Source organism: Lepeophtheirus salmonis, chromosome 14 (genome assembly GCF_016086655.4).
Source record: "Lepeophtheirus salmonis chromosome 14, UVic_Lsal_1.4, whole genome shotgun sequence".
Lineage (NCBI taxonomy): Eukaryota > Metazoa > Arthropoda > Copepoda > Siphonostomatoida > Caligidae > Lepeophtheirus > Lepeophtheirus salmonis.
Genome location: NC_052144.2, coordinates 29,207,499 through 29,226,906, shown reverse-complemented (window position 1 = coordinate 29,226,906; position 19,408 = coordinate 29,207,499). Strand labels below are relative to the sequence as shown.

Genomic DNA, 19,408 nt, shown 5'->3' with positions numbered 1-19,408 from the left:
TGTGTTTCTTTTGTTGTTGAGAAGTACCAAATAATGGTTACTACTATTTGAAAATAAAAGATTACATAAAAAATTGCAGTATTCTATTGATAAAAGTTGCTTCAATTTTTTAATAAACACTAAATTTTTGTGTAGACGCATCAATTTTATTGATTGTTTTTCAACAAATTGACAAAAAACAGGTGCAAAACATAATTTTCTTTTCCAACAGACAATAAAAAAGTTTCACAAATTAAAAAAGTTTTTTTATTTTTGTTTCATAATGATAGACAGATTTATAGCGTTGTGTTTATATAGTTTTAAAAATCATATGGGACAGGTGACACCCCTCATGGTCCATTCATCGAACTTTAGTATTTTAATACTATTCGATTTTTTTATACTTTTGTTTCTATTTAAAAATATTTTTTTTAAAGTTTTAAGGGAAAAAATTATTTCAATTAAAAAGGGTGTAAAATTATATCAGCAACATATCTGAAAAAATTATTGTGAATGATTAGTTTGTAAAAAAATTAGTAATTGCCAATTTTTGCAAAGGTTATAAAAATGTTGGTTTTTATGTTATTGTAAGTAAAGTATAGTATCAAAACCTAAAATAATAAAATACTTGGAAATTATGCTAGGCACAAGAGTGAAATAATATATTATTTTATTCAATTAAATTTCGATTCAATTATACTGATAAACACTATTATTTTTTATTATTATTTATTGATAAGTGTTATGGTCTCAGCGTATCCAAGAGCTGTGTCAAATCGAACTATTGATTGAATGATTTTACACATTTAAAAATTTACACCCTCAAAAATATCATTAAATATGATATGAAATTAGTGCGAAAAAGTTTTGAATTTTGTGAAAAACCCAACTCTGATCTCAATATATAAATTTTATACAAGCAATATGCTAAAAAATAATTTGGTGTTCCCCAAATTGTCTGTACCATCGTATCCATCAATAAAAATAATACTTGTAATAGAAGGCCCAGTTTATTATAGTTGCTATCTGAATATTTTATTTTCTAAAGCTGTTCTTTATATTCTTTCATTCTTGAAGAGAGAACATAATGTACGTATAAGTTATAAAGTATAACCACAAATTGATCATAAATAACAGAGAGTAACGTTAAGGAGTTGCAAGTATATGTAGCAATTCTAATCATAGTATAATTCAGGATTGACATCGGAGTAATTTCATGATACGGTGTGGCGTTTGAGGTAATTTCCTTCATCTCATAGCTGCTCACAGCTAATTTAACGAATCAGTTCAGCTGATTTCCTCCGAAAAAAAAAATCAAATGGTCGAGGCGGCCACTTTAATTGTTATCAATGATTCTATTAATAGCCTCACTTCAGAGGTTTGATTGAGTGAGTTCATTGTTTAAAAAAAACAACTAAAACATTATACAGTTATTACAATCAAAGATTTGCACAAGGTCATGGAAAATCTAAATTTAGTTTGAGCTACTTATTCACACATAGTATGATCTATTAATATACAAAATATTTTATGAATGAACTATACACGGAACTGTTGCATTGACCTTTGATATTTCTTGTTGAATGGTTTGATTCAGATATTCATACGTTTGCAATTTGAAAAAATTAGTAAAAGTAACTTCATTATAATATAAACACTGTATATGATGTTTGGATATATGTTCAAGTTGTAACTTGTGTAAGTAGAATGTACAAGTCTCATTAGACTTTATTTAATTAAAGTAGGACTCATTCTAAATTCTAATTAATTATTAATTATTTCATTTTATTTTAATCTTTTAAAATTACACATGTATTATGTACTAGTGCAAATACCCTGTGTTAAGTCTCGATTAATTTTGTTTTAATAATATACAGAATGGGGTTTTAAACTTGTAGTAGAATTTGTTACGAATTTATCCACGCTTTTTACTTTCGAGATTTCATTATGCAATTAAACAACAAACAAAACCAAAAAAAAAGTATAAAAATGTTCTAAACAAACAAGGCAACTTGTCTCTTCCACACCCAGAAAGCTGTAGAAACCGTTTACATATCTCAATTCGGACTTCCTACAACAATAAAAAGTTTGTTAGAGTTCTATATATCCAAGAAGAACCATAAAATATGCAGCAACAAAATGGCTGACTTTTAGCATGTCTCCATGTGTTCCTCCTCCAGCTCTAAACTCAATCCCCTGGACTTGCAGTTTTAGATATCTTGGAACAGAATTTATGCCACACCTGTCATCCAAAACCAGATTAGCTCCAAGCTACTCTCATGAGCACTTGGTGTGTCATGGACACGGCCTTCGTTGTCAAGAGCTGCCAATCTGTTCACTGATGTCTCAAGGATTGTGATGGAGGACATTGGAAATAAAAAGTATGATTAAATTTTGTATTGAAAGTTACCACAAAGAGATTTTGAAATGTATTTTCTTTATTTCTTTAAAATCAGGTTTTTCGTAACTTAACCATCTTATTGCAACTTATGATTTTGAAGGAGGACATATATGCGGCTAAATATAGTTTTTCAACAAATCACAGATGCAGTTTCAGTTGTTTTAACTTATTCTATACAAATCACGTTTTGGGTCCACACTGTGTAGATATGTACTCCACTGTATTTTCTTTTTAAATATGATGGGCTGAGCTTTGGTACAAAGTTTCTCTTTTTTTAAATACTTCCTTGAATATGACACAACGAGAGTTAGCTACACACCCTCGCTGCTACATTTTTATTTCTCAGATACACAATGACTGTATGTGTAAACATGTATACTAACTATACTTTACTGACATTGTATTTGGGGACTCGAACTTCATAATGTGCTACACAATACTTCCTTTCAATTTGTTAAAAATTAGTTATAAATTACATTATACATATATGAACCATCCAAGGAATATTTTACATTTGCATTATCACCATCACAAGTACCCTAAAACAAGGGATTTTCAACCTTTTTTTTAGTGATCTACCACTTGTAAAATTTTATTTAAACCTACTACCCTCTTACCACCACAAAACATTTTCAGCTTCAGTGACAGAGGTGTCAGCAGGATTATATTTTGGAGGGGGCTTGGTTTTTGGATTTTTTATAGAAAATAATTTTTTTTTTTAAAGTCAAAAATCCTTACTTATTCACTAAAAAATTAAGTTTTCCTTGAAAAAAATTCAAAATTCACAGCTACATATACTTAAAAAATGAAATATTTTGGAGAAAAATTTAAAAATCCATAGTTATTCACAGAAAATTAAATTATATTTCAAATATTAAATTTAAAACAAAATAAAAATTAAACATTACATTTTCTAGTAAAAACAAAAAATGCTTAATTTGGGGAGGGAGGGGGACTACAACCCTTCCACCCCACCTCCTGCAGATGTCCTTGAGTTATGTACCGCTTTTAAAAGGTCTTTCAAAATATTAAATACTCCCTGGAGTGTCTCCAAGTACCCCAAGGGGCCTGGGTACCCCATTTGATAACCACTGCTATAAACCATATATTTAAAATAATTAATCTAATTTACAAAATGCACAATTTGCTTATATATTCATGGTCTAGTATATTTCTATTGTTGTAGATTGCAACTCCTTAAAAGAATAAATGAAGACTGGTTTTTTTAAAACTTGTTTTTGAATAATGACGTTTCTTTGACCCAGTGCAAAAATATGTTATCTGAACAAAAGCTGGAACTGAAAAATTAAAATTTCAATAATATGAGTAACCAACATTGAAGATAGGAGATTTAAATTTTGCTATCAAGATTAACGCAATCTGATGACTAAATTGTATGTTTTATGAGTATATATTTCTGTTATAAATAACAAATATTTAAAATGCACTTACCAGAGGGAACATTTTGCAATGTACCAGGGGTGTCTTGCAAAATTATATTTAGGGGGGAGGAGAGAGGGCTTGGTTTTTGGAATTTAACAAATACAAATATTAAATTTTAACAAAATTTTAAAAGATTAATTTTTTTTACTATAAAATTTCAAATAAATTAAATTATTTCAAAAAAAATTTCAAAGATTTATTCTTTGGTAAAAATATCAAAAATCCATTATACTTTTCGAAAAATTAATTTTTTTGAAAAAACAGATTGTAATCTTTTACAAAAGAAATTCAAAACCCCGAAGTGCTTCTCAAAAAAAAATTTTTTTACATAAAAACATGAAAAATCGACAGATGTTCACAAAAAAATATTTTCTTTGTAAAAAAACTTCTAAAATTATATTTTTTTTAAATATTTAAAATATCTAATATTGTGGTGGGGAAAAAAGTTCCAAATAATCAATTTTCTAGTAGGAAGCAAAAATTCCTTCATTTGAGAGGGCTACAGATATGCTACAGTCCATTTTGTGTAGATGAAACTGCGTTATCTAGCATGGATTGTATAATTAAGGAGTTATTTCAAAATATAAAACTATTTTATGAAACTAAGTTGAGATACATTTTGCTAAAAATGTTGTTTCATATTTGTACATGTAGCTATTAAAGTAAAATATTTGATAAAAAGCTATTAATATAGATTGTACACCACTGCTGTCGGTAAAAAATAATCAATATTTCTCTAAAGGAATGCAACAATAGATTGTAGAATGATTGTGAAGGTACATACCCTGTTTGTGCAATAATAACAAATTGCAGTAAGCAATGTTGTTTCTACTGAAATTTGATCAAATAACTAACTTATATCAAAAAATAAAAATATATAATCAGAATCCCCATCTAAAATGACTCTCCTAAAGTTATTCAACTCATCTCTTTATGTTGTAGTTGTTAGTATGTTTTGTAGTGGATCAACGACATTGTGATTTGGTTTTATAAATCTCTTAAAAGCTTTATTGCACAATTAGGTACTTTTAGCAACCAAGTGTCATTTTTTATTTGTGAAAAACCTGAATTCTTGTATCAAGAATCAATGAATCGATTTGAAGCATCCTTTTATAGGATATCAGTGTACATATGTGGAATGTTAATTAGATTGTTTTATAGCTCCATGCAGAATAGAATTTAAAGTATTTATTTCTTTTATCAAAATTAAAATTACAGTAGGGACTTGATAGAGCGCAAATCTCTAGTTAAAGTCATTTTTCCTTATAATTAACAAAAAAGGACTGGAATTTAATTTTTGCATCTCAATTGGTTTTGTGTGATAAATGGACATCTAAAATAATTTGAGTTGTGTGTCTCTATTTTTTCAAAAGTTATTGTCCGTTTTGCGTTTTTGACATTTTTTGTAACCTCTTAAAATTTAATGACTTCATATTGTAAACATATTTAACTTCCCTACAAAGTTTGATAAAAATTGATCTTTAATTTGCTTACTAGTGCAAACTGTTACAAACATCCAAACAAATCGATAATAAAACATAGCCTCCGTTCAACTTCATTCCCGTAATTAATTATGAATACATCCGCATTTTCCTGACAAAGGGCCTCGTTATAACGTAGGGGGTATACTGATAACTGATATCTACTGGACTTTTGGAATAAAAGTATTGTTGTAATTATATTATGTTATAATATATTTGTATTGAATGTTTTTACTCGAATCTGACCCTTAATAATCGGTCCACAAATAAAAGTAATATGATTGATTAAAAAAAGTGTATATACAGGGCTCGGAAGCAAAACGTGGACTGTTAATAAATGCTAGTTATGAGTGAGCAAGAAGAAAAAAGGCAGAGGATCTCAGACCTTCTAGATGCCAAAATTGAGGTGGCAGAGATTATAGACATTGTGAAGTGCTCCAGGAGCCTCATTTTCAAGGTGGCCGAGATGAAAAAGGATGGAAAAGACCTCTCAAGGAAAGAAGGAAGTGGGGGACACAACTTGACTCCCTTCTTTTTCAAGGCTGGGGAGAAAATACGCCAGGAGGCCTACTACAAGGTGCTGAGTTTCACCATACTGCCATGGCTCAAGGCCACCTAACCAAAGGACAACCATTTGAGGACCGTGCACCCTCACATACATCGACGAAATGCCAGAAGTTCTGCACCGACAACCTGACTAATTTTTGGCCAAAGGACATGTGGCTATCTTCTTTGCCGGATTTGAACCCGTTAGACTTTGCTGTGTGCAGCACATCAAAGAGGGAGACTAACCAGACATCTTACCCGAATATGGACTCCTTGAAGGCCGCCATTGTGAAGGAGTGGAACAACTTGTTCGAGAATTCATCCTCAACGCCTGCAAGACTTTCCGCCGCCGTTTGGAGGCTGTGATTGCTGCTGAGGGCGACCAGTGAACATGTTCACGATCGCCGTGTCTCAAAGTTTTTTCAAAAAAAAACTTCAAAAATTATTTATAAAAAAATTAAATTATTGATATTTTTCTAAAATCAGTCATTCAGTCCATGTTTTGCTTCCAAACCCTGTATTTCACAGCACCATAATCCCTACACCCAATTTACGCTGTCAATTTGACACCTTTTTTTTGTGCTGTCAAATATTGTATAAGTATAACTATACCATATCAGTCTTCTTTAAACTAAATACTAATTGGCAAAATGCACATGTTAGATAGATTCATAGTATCACTTATATATTTTTTCCCACACAAGATGTTTTTTTATGATTTCACAAAAGACGTCACTTTATCATTTTTGTTATTTTCTCTTATAATGTACGTAATTTTTCTTCATTTGGCAAAATGTACCTTGTTACATCAGTCAAAAGGATAAATTTCATGAAGGCTGAGCAATAAGTTATAATCGTAGAGAATAACTATCGCTTCTCCTAGCTTAAAAAAAAAGTGACTGACCACGCGGTGTTTGCTTCCCCGATTTGTGTAAAGCTTTATTAGTTAATATCAAGAGATCAGAGAACCAATTTATGAATTGTAACAAATGTTGAAAAAATACCCCAATTTTGTCATATTAGAAATATACAAAGCTTCAATAAGAGATAAAAAATCCACGACGATAAATTAATTTTATATAAATTCAAACAAAATAAAATCTGGCTCATAAATGACCCGTTAACGTTATTGGTATGAAGAAAAAGACATGGCGGAAGGTTAAAAATGGTGAAATTGAAGACAAACATTTTGATATTTGAATTATGACATATCTATGAGCCTATGTATCTACAGGCATTTATATTTAAATACGATGGCTTGATAGACAAAACTACTTGAGATAACAACTATCATGAACTCAAATGTCTCATTTTTTTGATGAATTGATCATTTCTTTATTTACATTGTGTATCTTATAAATTATTCATGGCTCGTCCGCTTCAAGATATATCTTTATCAAATATATTCATGGCACACCTTTATTTCTTTAAGATGTTTGGATCTGTCTTCATACTCAAGTTAGGTACTCATGTCAATTTTGCAATAAAAATATATCTGATTGATAATCTTCGTTTTGAGTATGAAAAAAATAAAGATAATTATTATTATTTTTTTATTTTTTTTTTCAAATCTATGAGTAAGAAATTTGTAGATGTTATTTTTGGTAATTTTTAATGAATTGATGAAATATTCACAACAACATTTTCCAAAAAAAACATTCTGAGCACATTGAAACATCATGTATGAAACAAAAAAAAAACATATAAAGTAATTTCAAGGGTTTCTATCTTGGGAACTCATTATTTTGGGATGGACTTTTACATCCACAAGACATTCTTTGAAATCCCACATTTAATTTTTTATTCATAGAATTCAAAACGGTTGAAAATATCAGTCTGAAATTAAGCAAATATAACCAAGGATATTTAAATATTATTTTTTGGGGGTCTTCAATGTCATTAAAATGTTTTTTTTTGATCGAAATGAAATCTCTTTTTTTCTCTTATTCTACATCTTTCTCTCTCCTTCACTTTCTATCTCCTTCTCTCTCCTTCTCTCTCCTCTCTTTTCTCTCTATATCTTTCTTCTCCTCTCTCTCCTTCTTCTCTCTTCTCTTTCCTCTCTCTCTTCTCTTTCCTCTCTCTCTTCTCTTTCTCTCTCCTTCTCTTTCTCTCTCCTTCTCTTTCCTCTCTTCTCTTTCTCTCTCCTTCTCTTTCTCTCTCCTTCTCTTTCTCTCTCCTTCTCAATCTCTTTTACCTCTCCACTTCCCTATCTGTGTCTTTCTTCATCCTTCTCTTTGTCATTTCTTTTAGCTTCACTCTTTGTTACTATTCCCATCTATTCAGCAAAACTAGGGTGTGCATCACTTAATATCTAATTTTGTATGTGGGTCAGATCAGATTACGGAATTACAAAAAAAAGGGACCCGTTTGTTCTGTAATACAACCAGCACACTATAAGCAATAATGACAAAAAAAAAAGAACTTTGAATTTATGGTTAAGTTAAGCGTAAGTTTTCTTACCTCGAACCCAAATATTTAAAAAATGCTTAAATTTTTACATTGTTTTTTTATTTACTAACTGTATTGAGTAGGTCTTAAAAATTGAATTTCTAATCAGCTTTCATTGGCTTTCAGTATTTTTTCTCATCAGTCCGGTCTTTTTCAGCAATCATCAATTAAAAGGACCTAATTAAGGTATCGTATATCACTGAAAAAGTTACTTTATGTAATTAAATCTGTCTCTACAAGATAAGTTGCTTTTTACTTAAGATCCCAAACTTGTTAGTTAGATCATAGAACTATGCATATCATGTATATCATACAATATTCCCTTTTATACTATACTTCCTTGAAAAGAATCGTCCGGCAGTTATGACATTTTCGAAAATAAATTAAGGTAATAAATTCAGTGTTACATTATTTCATAATTATTCTGTTTTAATTTGTAAATTATTTCTAATACTTTTATTACGGTCTTGGTTTAGATGGTCTAATTTTAAACTAACCCTCATCATTTTTTTTACATCATCAACAATATGAATTAAGTCCTTTAAAAAAAGTTCTATTAAAACTTCAAGAGCTGAAATGACGTAGTTAATAACTACATCAGTTCAAAGTTTGCAGTTAGCATAAATAACTCTAACGAAATAGAAATAATGGAACTATCAAAATTAATATTAACCGGATTAATATGACTGCAGACTTTTTAGACCAATACGTCAACACTAAGTATCCACTAATTTAAAAACGTGCTTCACAAGATCCCTCTGAAAGACAATATCCCTGGAATATAAGGAACACTCATAGTTTGAAGCCACTTCTGATTATTTAAAAAAAAATAAATCAAATCACGTTTTGAAATGCACTTTTAAGGGCTATTGAGATGCACTTTAAATGTTTAGCAAAAGTAGTGCATGTAATATTATTCTGCCTATAAATAATAAGAAAATTGCCAAAGTATTAGATACATTACTCATTTGTATAATTTGCTCTGAGAAATATATAATTTGACAATAGGGATATGCACTTGTAAATAGTAGGGTTTGTTTAAATATTAAATGTTATATTATTTTTATTATTAGCGTTCTTTGTCTTAATATTAATAGTAATGTTGTTCAGTACTTAAATATTAAACAAATTAAAACGGAATTATTTTAAATTCGTAAAAAACTCGTATTTGACAAATTATTACATGATCAAAAAATTGGCTTACTAATCTTTTATAAAATTGTGTCCTTTATAAGAAAAAGAACAAGAATTAATATTATCTTTTTTTAAAACAAAGACACTGCAAGTTTCTCAGCAAAATTTTGTTGATGCTTATGTGTGTATAAAAGGGCATTATCATTATTTCCAAATTGTATCATTTTTTTTTTTTTCAAGAAAATTAAAATTCGTTTTCTATTATTGCTTTATCGAAACTAAAAATTGGGTCGAATGTGTTAAAATGAGTAAACAATATATTTTAAATTGTGTCAGTTATTAAAATGTATTCCATAGCAAGAAGTTAATTAAAAATTGAAGTCATCTTTATTAACAAAAAGAAATGGTGTCATCTTTGACATACACTTTTTATATACTATTCAAAAAAATTTAAGACGAATTGATTCCCAATTTCATGAGACCTACAACGAGTGTTGTGTTAGTTTTATTTATTCGGTTTAGTCTAGTCTTAGGACGGGTCTGATCGGTCTTTAGGATCGACAGTCCTTGGGGGTGGTCCTCAAGTGTCAAATTTTTCCTGAATATGTTGATGATGTAATAAGTCAAATATGAGATATGCATCTTATTAAAAAATTTGTACGTTGGAAAGGTCTGTTTTTCAACTTTTTTCCAATTTTGATTACGTCTAGTGTAGAAAAGTTGTGATATGCTAAAGAAAGTAAGTCATCTTTAGGTTGCACAACTTGATAAATTTAAGAAAAAAAGCAACAACTATATACTTATTAATATATAAGGCATGTAAAGGTGTTCTTTTAAATTTTGAATTTCCAGTAATTGCGAATTTTAAAAATTAGAGTTAAAGTTATCTGATTGATTTTAAATATTTATCAGTACAGGCCGTTACTTACTTCCCAATGTTTATAATGCCTCATTTGTATCGAGATTGATATTTTTCATTCAATATCAACATTATACAAGACTTAGGTATTAAGTGCAAAACGAGCCTGTTTTCCATTCGTTCTGAATGTCTAAACGCTGTTGAGACAAAAAATGAACAATTAAGAGAATAGCTCTTTGAACGTTATTAACTTCTTTCTAGATTATTCATTGTTTTCCAAATTACCATAGCTAAAATCAAGTGGCGAAACAACAAACACTTTATTAACTTTTGTCTACACGAATATTTTTTTGTCCACTAGGGGCACTATGAACTACCCTATAAATAACTACAAAACCTGACAAGGTAAATTATGCAATGAGAAAAAATTATATTCCTAAAAAGTAAAAGTTATTATGTGGTGTCATCTGTAGTAGCTCAATATAGAAATTTCGAAGGGGTTAAAAGTTTTTTCGTAGATAAATACGTTAGGACAAGAATAGATCCCGTGTTCGTTGTTATGACTAAACAAATGAACGACTGAACGGATATATTTTTTAAATGAACAGATGGACAGAAAAAGGCTAAACGGGTTTGAACCGATATTCGTTCCTATTAAATAGCCTTTTTTCAGGAGTTTTTTATTTGATATTCATCTTCTGTTTTTTATATTATACTACTACATTAAAAATAAGTATAGAAAAGTTTTCCCAAATTCTTATATTATTTTATAAAAACTTTGCATTTCTTATTTATTTATGTGACTGCTTAGAAGTAATAAGTTACGTCTTATCAAGTCTCCCTACCTTATCATCTATAAAGACTAAAAAAATTCTATTATTTATTGTGGGGTTTGTTTGTTTTGGATTTGATTAAATTCATCCTTAAATCAATGATACTTATTTTTGTATGATAAGGGACTTTAACTTATTACTCGGGTTGTATTTTTTTTTAACGTTGAATATTTGCACTTGATTGAAGAAACAATGATCCTTGTAACATAGAATCGTTTTTATTTATACTTATATTTCTTTCTTACTATGTCAAGGCCTTCTTCATCTCCACAAACTTATTTTCTGGAGTTGTTTTCTGTATTATATATCTATATTTATAACTTTTCAATAAAAGGTTAAAAAAGGATTTTTTTTTTTACAAAAAGATGGTAAATTTAATTAGCAACAATTTGTTATTTTATAATTGTGGATGATTCGGTATTCATAATTATTGACTAACGCCGGATCTGATAAAATCAGTTTTAGATTTCTTTCATCATTATCCGTGGAGTTATTTTCGTTCAAAATTTTTGCAAATTTTAACCCATCAAAAATAAATAAAAAATTGTTTTTGGTATATTAAAAAATGAAGCAATCAACTGAATTTCATAAATATTCCCAATAGAAACTCAGGCGCTGAATTGTAGTTAGTTTAATTTTTATGAAATTTTCTGTCAACCCATTTTTCGGCAATATTTATTTTCGACGGGAAATGTTCATTCCTCACAAATTATACGTAATAGGACGGATTGTATTTACAAGAAAACTTTAGAATACCCCCTCTAGAATAAAATCAAACCCACTTGGTTTTTAATTATACAGTCTTATTGCGACATATTTAAAAAAAAAATATTTTATTGCCTCCCCTTCAACAATGTTAAACAGAGAAATTATTGGTTTTGGCTAAAAAAACCAGGACTTTTAAGTCTTAAAGTTTTAAATAAGGAGCATCATTAAAAAAACAATGCCTTAATTATTATAATCTTATACTATCAAATATTAATTTGCTGATATAACAGTGCAAAGTGGCCAATAAAGAGGCATATGATTATTTCTTCTGAAGTAAAATAGCAAGGAAAATAAAAGTCTTATCTTCCATACTTTTCTTTTTTATCCCTGCCTGGTTTTGTATTAATACGTTACATATATAAACAATTTATCTCAATATATATTTTAAACTTATTATACTTTTGTATTTACACTCTAGAGATATTGCAAATTTAGCCTGTCGAACTGAAAGCAAACTAGAACGATTTTTTACAAAATTAAATTTGATTACATAATTGGTCCTCTTTCATAAATTAACTTCATATCTCAAAAACAAATAATTCTGTAAAGACATTGTAGAAGATGCAATACTCAATTAAAGAAAAATATAGAAATGGATATATTCTATGTAAAAGATACTATATTTGGGCAAAATTAAGTGGCAAAAATCATAAAAAAGTTTTAAACTATAGTAAATAATCCTGTATATATCAACTCATCACATATATTTGAATATATGTATAGCAAATTGAGTGAAATATTTCTATAAAATATAGGCTGTCTGTATATATGAAATAAAAATTAAGAAATATTTTGAAATAAATAATAGAAAAAGATTTTATTTTTCGTCATGTAAAGTTTTTTAAAACAATAAAATAATTTATAGTCACTATAGAAATGAACTTTTTTCCAATAAAAAAACACATCCCTTTATGGACATTCTAAACCTGTCACCGAGATATTTAGTGTTCAATCCCAACTGTTGTTCAATAGGCAACAATTGATTGTATTTAAACTGACGTTCAGATCTGTAAGGAGTTCCAGGCTTGATTTGACCAGTGCAGAGAACAACGAGAAGATCAGCGATGAAACAATTATCTACCTCACCGGATCTATGAGAGACCAAGATTGTGAGCCTGAATAGATTCAGTAACTGAACCAATTTAATTTGCTTTCAAGAGGAGGCAGTTGCAAGATTTCATGTCAACAGCCGTTTGAATGCGCTCGGGGTTAGTGACATTAAGATCATCTCCGAAAGTCTGAATGTCCTTTTGAGATGTCAATAAAGTCCATCCCTCACAATTATCTGGATTGTAAGGATCTTCAATGGGAATGACGGGTTCATCCTCAATGACTCCCTTCTAATTTCACCAAGAACATCGTATGTAAGCCAATCGGCTTCCTTGGATTAATCATTTTTGGAAATAGAAATCTTACTTTCCATTTTTGTGAAATTGAAAAGCAGTGGTATCTATTCTGTTCTTGATTTTCCTGTGTTCCAGCCTTCCCAATGGCTTTTAAAGAAGATAAATAGCCTCGCCGTTGGCTTGGAAGTGGGGAACAAAGCCACCCTCATTTCCATCATCCAAGCTGTAATTTTCCTTGATAAGAGCCTTGAGATGGTGATAGATTTTGGATCCCATCCTTATTGCTTCAGTCATGGAGGGAGCTCTAGTTGGAAGGATCATTAATTCTTGTATGGGCAACATATTTCCAGCATGAGAATTTTTCGAAATAGACATCATCACTTCCTTCACATCCGCCAAATCAGCTATATGGCGGTAGATGGGTGCTAGCAAAAACCTTTCACATGGCCATCAATAAACCCAAAATGTAATGGTACAAAATTTTCTCTTATTCTTAGTGCGTTCAAGGGTGATTATGAAGTCATCGATCTCTTTTAATTTCTTATTTTTGTATATAGATTGTTTTTGTGTTTACTAACCACATATGAATAAACGTTTTAGTTTATAATCAGCCTCTGTTTAAAGTGTTATAAAGTATATATACAATTAGAATAAATATTTTTTTCATGACTTTACAAAAAATTTAATAAAATTAGCCAAACGCCTGATTTTGAACAATTAAGTTTAACAGAATAAGTATTTTAAAGTTATAACCTGTCATCACAAAAGCAATCAAGAATGATTTTTCTAAAAATTGAATGCAGAACACATAGTCTACAATGAACTATCGTTGGTTTTATCATAAACTGCTCTTAAATTATACAAAATGGATCTTCATAATAAAATAATGGCAAATGGATACATTTTATTTGAAAGCCTATATCGGGCCAGATATAAGCGCCATAAATCAAATAAAGGCTCTAACATGGCTAAAATTCTTGGTTATAGTAACTCATCCAATAAATTTGGATACAACACCAATAGTTGACTGAAAGATGTATATGAAATAATAAGTATGTATAAATGAATCCAAGCAAAAATGGGATTTTTTCCGGATTTTTGTACCAGATTGTTTTTATATGGACGCACCACATATCTAAGTAAGTAACTCAAAACAATGTATCCCACAAATTTGAATACAAAAATTATAGTTAATTTATATAAATATGAAGTATTGGACTATATATGTATATGTATTTATGAAGTAAACAATAAACTGGGATTTTCTCTTGAGTTGATTTTTGAATAAGATTGTTTTTATGATGACACACTGTATATATATATATATGTATATGAGATATAAAAATAACTAACCAAGTTATACACGAAGCAACAAAAAAAAAGACTTAAATAACTCTTGTGCAGGTTATATGCCTACATTAATTTAAATCATCTCCATGATTAATGATGACTACTGTAATACACTTAATCGTTGGTATTTTTTTATAAAGTTATTTATACTAGCTGTCATTATAGTCATTTTAACGGTAATTAACTAAGAGAACTTATAATACATATATTAGTACAACAAATTATCATGCAATTCAAAGCCATTTATATAATAACACTCAACAAACATAGATACAGAGGTGTAATGAAAAATACCTAAGACCAAAGTTCTCATATGTTAATCATTAACACCAGTATATAATTCATTTCATTGAAGTTACATCATTTCAATAATATGATAAATATATATTTATTCATAAAAAAAAGGGCAGAAAAATTAGTTTGAGATGTCGCCCACTTAGCCTTAGACGACCTCAACATGCCTATGGAAGAACTAACTAACCGTAGAATCCATTATGGTCTTCCGCTGCAGATTGTTGACATTAGTAGGTTTAGTTTTCAAAGTACCACCAGATATTGATGTCTACTAATGGCATTGTTCAAAACGGTTGAGGCACCATCAGTTGTCCGTCAATGAAATCCTTGAGTCCTGTCGTCTTTATTATAGAGCCCACAGTCTGGGTGAAGTATAAAATTCAAATAACTTTCGTGATTATTGCGTCAGCCTTTAGGTAATCCCGTGTCGTCGGTGGCATAGCCACGTGCCAATCTTCTTTTTTAGTTATATTCCGAGAACGTCCTTAATTTTCATTTCCACGATTTTCCTTACAGGTATCACTCTACTACATTCATAAAAAAGATTGAAAGATGCGATCCTTTGCAGAAAGAGCAGATACTCCGTTTCATCTTTCTTTGATTTGTTGGTAAATAATGTTGACGTAGTGAGACGATATCTTAGCCATCTCTCTCTTGAATCGGTGAATGGATTTATCATGACTTTATAATTAAGATCAGTGATCTCCAATCTTTCATCACTGCGGAGCCACAATTCATATATTTTTTTTAGAGAAGATCTCATTTTTCCAAACATTTTGGTCTATGATTATTTTGTTTTTTTAAGACAAGTATCTTAGGTAGTGGATGGGAATGAGTGGTGAATATTTAAAAAGAAGACATGTTTTGTTAATCCTGCGGAGCCATATACGATCCCCTGAGGAGCCCTAGTCCTCGACAGAGACCTGGTTCGGAATTAATGGTCTAGAGCCTCAAATTTATTTATGATAATTTTATTTGGCTATTGACGGAACATAAACGACTATATCAATCACTCACTTTTATATATTGCGCTACAAGTGATGAAAAAAATTATTACCTTATGTATTGGTTAAAATATACAATGAGGAATCCACTGTTGATTAAAAATTCATGATAATCTATACTTAATGAATTATGCAAACATGTAAAGTCACACACTAAGACTTTGACCCGGATCTTTGTCTTCTTTCTTCAAGACATGTTAAAAATTGCAACATTGAGATAAACATCTTTTTATGGACGTAACAACTCTTAGGAATGACAGAACAATAATTTGTGCATTTTTAAATATAATGGCTTAAATATTGTGTACAGTTGTTGTCTTTAAACAGTAAGGAATGTATTTCATATTGATAATAGAGATAAGAAAAACTTGTTGTTTGTTTTTAATCGGATTTATTACAAATAATTATTTGAACACAGATTAACATCAATTTTTCATTGGACTAACTCTAATTTATTTTTGATTAACTGAATTTAATTACAAAAACTTGTTTCCTTTTCTTATAAGAATATCCCAATTTTTAGTCACAGATATCAAAATGCCATAATTAGACAGACAAATTCCCTTTAAAACATCAAGTTAATTTCGTTTTTCTTATGTCTACCATATATGTACCATATGAAATGGGGATCTAAACCAGCATCCCAAAATATTTTTCCATTAAATCACCTTTCAAATGTGTGTAAAATCTAAAGGCACTCCTTTGTAAAATATGATTCAAAATAATTATGAAAATGCAAACGTCTACCATTGAAAGACTAGAGGAGATGTGTTTCATCATCATTGGGAGACATGAGCCTCGTGGGATGCACTCAAAGCACCATAGATGGAAATAAAATTATCAACTGTTATGTAAAAATAAAACGAAATTTAACATAGTCATTTTGACAATTTGAAGAATGTTTTGGAGGAGAGAAGCTTAGCTGTCATGATATTTCATTAAATTAGATGTGAGCTGCTATGAGATAAAGCAAATAATCACAAACGCAACTCCGTATATAGTAATGATATTGGCAGGTGTTTATATTTCAGGGCTCTGGTGTCGATTTTCAACACTACCCTGTATACAACTATGACTTATACTTATAACCAGTGATGAAAATCAGGTGTATTTTTTAGCTAGTCCGTTTTTCTGGAATTGGTAGTCTGAAGAATTAATTTTCTTTTGTTTAGCAGTTGTGCTTATTATATAATTCCTGAGTAGTGAACAACCTTTCCTGAATAGATTCAATTATATTCAAAACCTGATTGAATATTCATGTGTGATCATTAAAGACGGAGTGTAACTCTGAAGATTTCTTGCAAAGTTATAATTATAAGTCCTTGTTGGACACAGAGTGGAATTGGGCATCGACGTCATCGGAGTAGTTGTATCAAATTTCCTTGTTTATATTCCTTTTTCCTTCCTCTTTTGTCACAGCTGATTGTAACGGATCTAATGAAACGTCATGAGCATAATTCTTTATATCCTCCAAAATATTTTTTAAATTGTCAGGGTTACCATGTTGATGTTTCGTTTTTTTTAACGTGTCCATTTTACACTGGATTTTCATCATTACTTATAACTCATCATCGTTATTTTCAGTCATTTATGACCAAACAAATTTGTGGTTACACTTTAAAATTAATAAAATATAATATATATTAATAGTAAATGTTTTCTCCTTTCGATAATCGTCCTTATCGATCACTGTGTTAATTAATCATTAATGATAACATACTGCAACTGAGATTTTACAATGTTCTACCATAGTATTATTGGCATTTTCTGGATTCTTTATAACTGTATTTAGTATTTATGCACACTTAATGAGTATAGAAGTGTTTGATCTACTTGGAACGGGCAACTTTTTTCAAGGTATCAAAACTACCATTGTTCAAAAGCTTTGGGGATCAAACGTCATTTTTCCAAAAAGTTGATAAAACCGGATTTAATAGTCAGAAAAGGTTATTTTTGTTTCTTAATGATGGTACACATTTAAAGTTTTGTTCTACACAGTTCTGAAAATCATATTAAGTATGTGATTTCCCTCCTTGTTTTATATACTAAATAAACCGTCTTGTGGAGCTATGATTAAAAGTCCTTGTTGGACTACGAGTAGAATTGACAAGTATTGAAATTGCAAAAACAAGCTATAATAAATTACGTATGCTATGTATAACAAAACATCAACATCTTCTTAATTACCCTTTATTTAAGTTATAAGGTTCGTTGTAAAAGCTCAATAATTTCTTTTAAGCAACTTACACTTTTTTTACGAATGTTTTCTTTTCGTATTTAAAATGTAATAAAATATATTATGACATTCAAAACATCTTTAACTTGATATTAAGAACATTGCCCAATAGGAAATGGCCTTAAAGAAAACTTGTCCCACATCAATAAATAATTTGATAAGTTTCCTCTCGTACATTGGTATATAAAATTAAAAACTATAAATTTAGATTAGAAAAAAGGAAATACAATATCCACATAAATATTTATCCAATAATTGAGAAAATTTAAAAAGGAAATAAATTGTCTTTCTTGGATCAATAAAAGCTCCATCAATGGTTCAATAAATATATTGAATATAACATAACATTCAACTTTGATGATCAGAACAAGAAAACTTTTATAGCTTTTTGTCCCAATAATGTTTGATAACATATTTTTTAAAATAAACATTCTTTGTATGGATAAAAACACTAACATTATCCCTTTTTGGAAGGTATATTTTAATATTTAATGCCACTCAAGTAACTAATTGAGATTCTAAATTTGTAGTTATTAATTATATATGTACATGTACAGGATCAAACATTTTTAACCATTAATAAAAGTATGTTTGTCTATTGCGAGTCGGTCAATTTTTCTCATGCAATATTCAGTCGACTAATATTTCATCGGGCAATATTCCAAGTACTATTCTATCAGGTCCAGGTTTATAGTAAATCAAAATGATCAACTTGATTCGACAAGCTACGATTAAAGAATAGCTTTGGAAAAATGAGTCTGAACGAACCAAATTTTTAGATAGAAACAAACTTGAGTTTTGGAAGTAACCAGCTAATATTTTTTTGATTTATCACAAACTTGATTGAAATACAAGGGCAGCACTGAGTTACTATGCTTTTACATCATTTTTAATCGATCGCCAGCTTTATTTAGACTTGATTTGATTTTTATATATAATATCTTTTTTTATATACATATATAATAGGCTTAGTAAAAAAAGCAAACCATTGGCTTAAGTAATTTTTATATCGCTTACATTTGTATATGTGCAATTGGATTACACTAAATGGAATCAGAAAGATAAGATTTCTTACTTTACAAACTCTTTTACAGCTTTGCGATTGTTTGACTGAGTATTATTTGAGCTTGCATCAAAGATGGGCACTGCAACAAGAAATTATGCCATATAATTTACAGTTTTTCTGCGATTAAGGTGAAAACACAGGTCAGGCGGCTAAAATGTGAATAATGCTTATGGTACTTATATGTAACAGCCAATAACGTGTAATGTTGACTTTGTCT

General features: G+C 29.6%; 1 pseudogene; it reads right to left on the bottom strand.

Annotated features, from left to right (window-relative positions):
• LOC121128846 (enolase-like) overlaps positions 1-19,408 on the bottom strand; it is a 115,716-nt pseudogene that overhangs the window by 60,371 nt on the left and 35,937 nt on the right.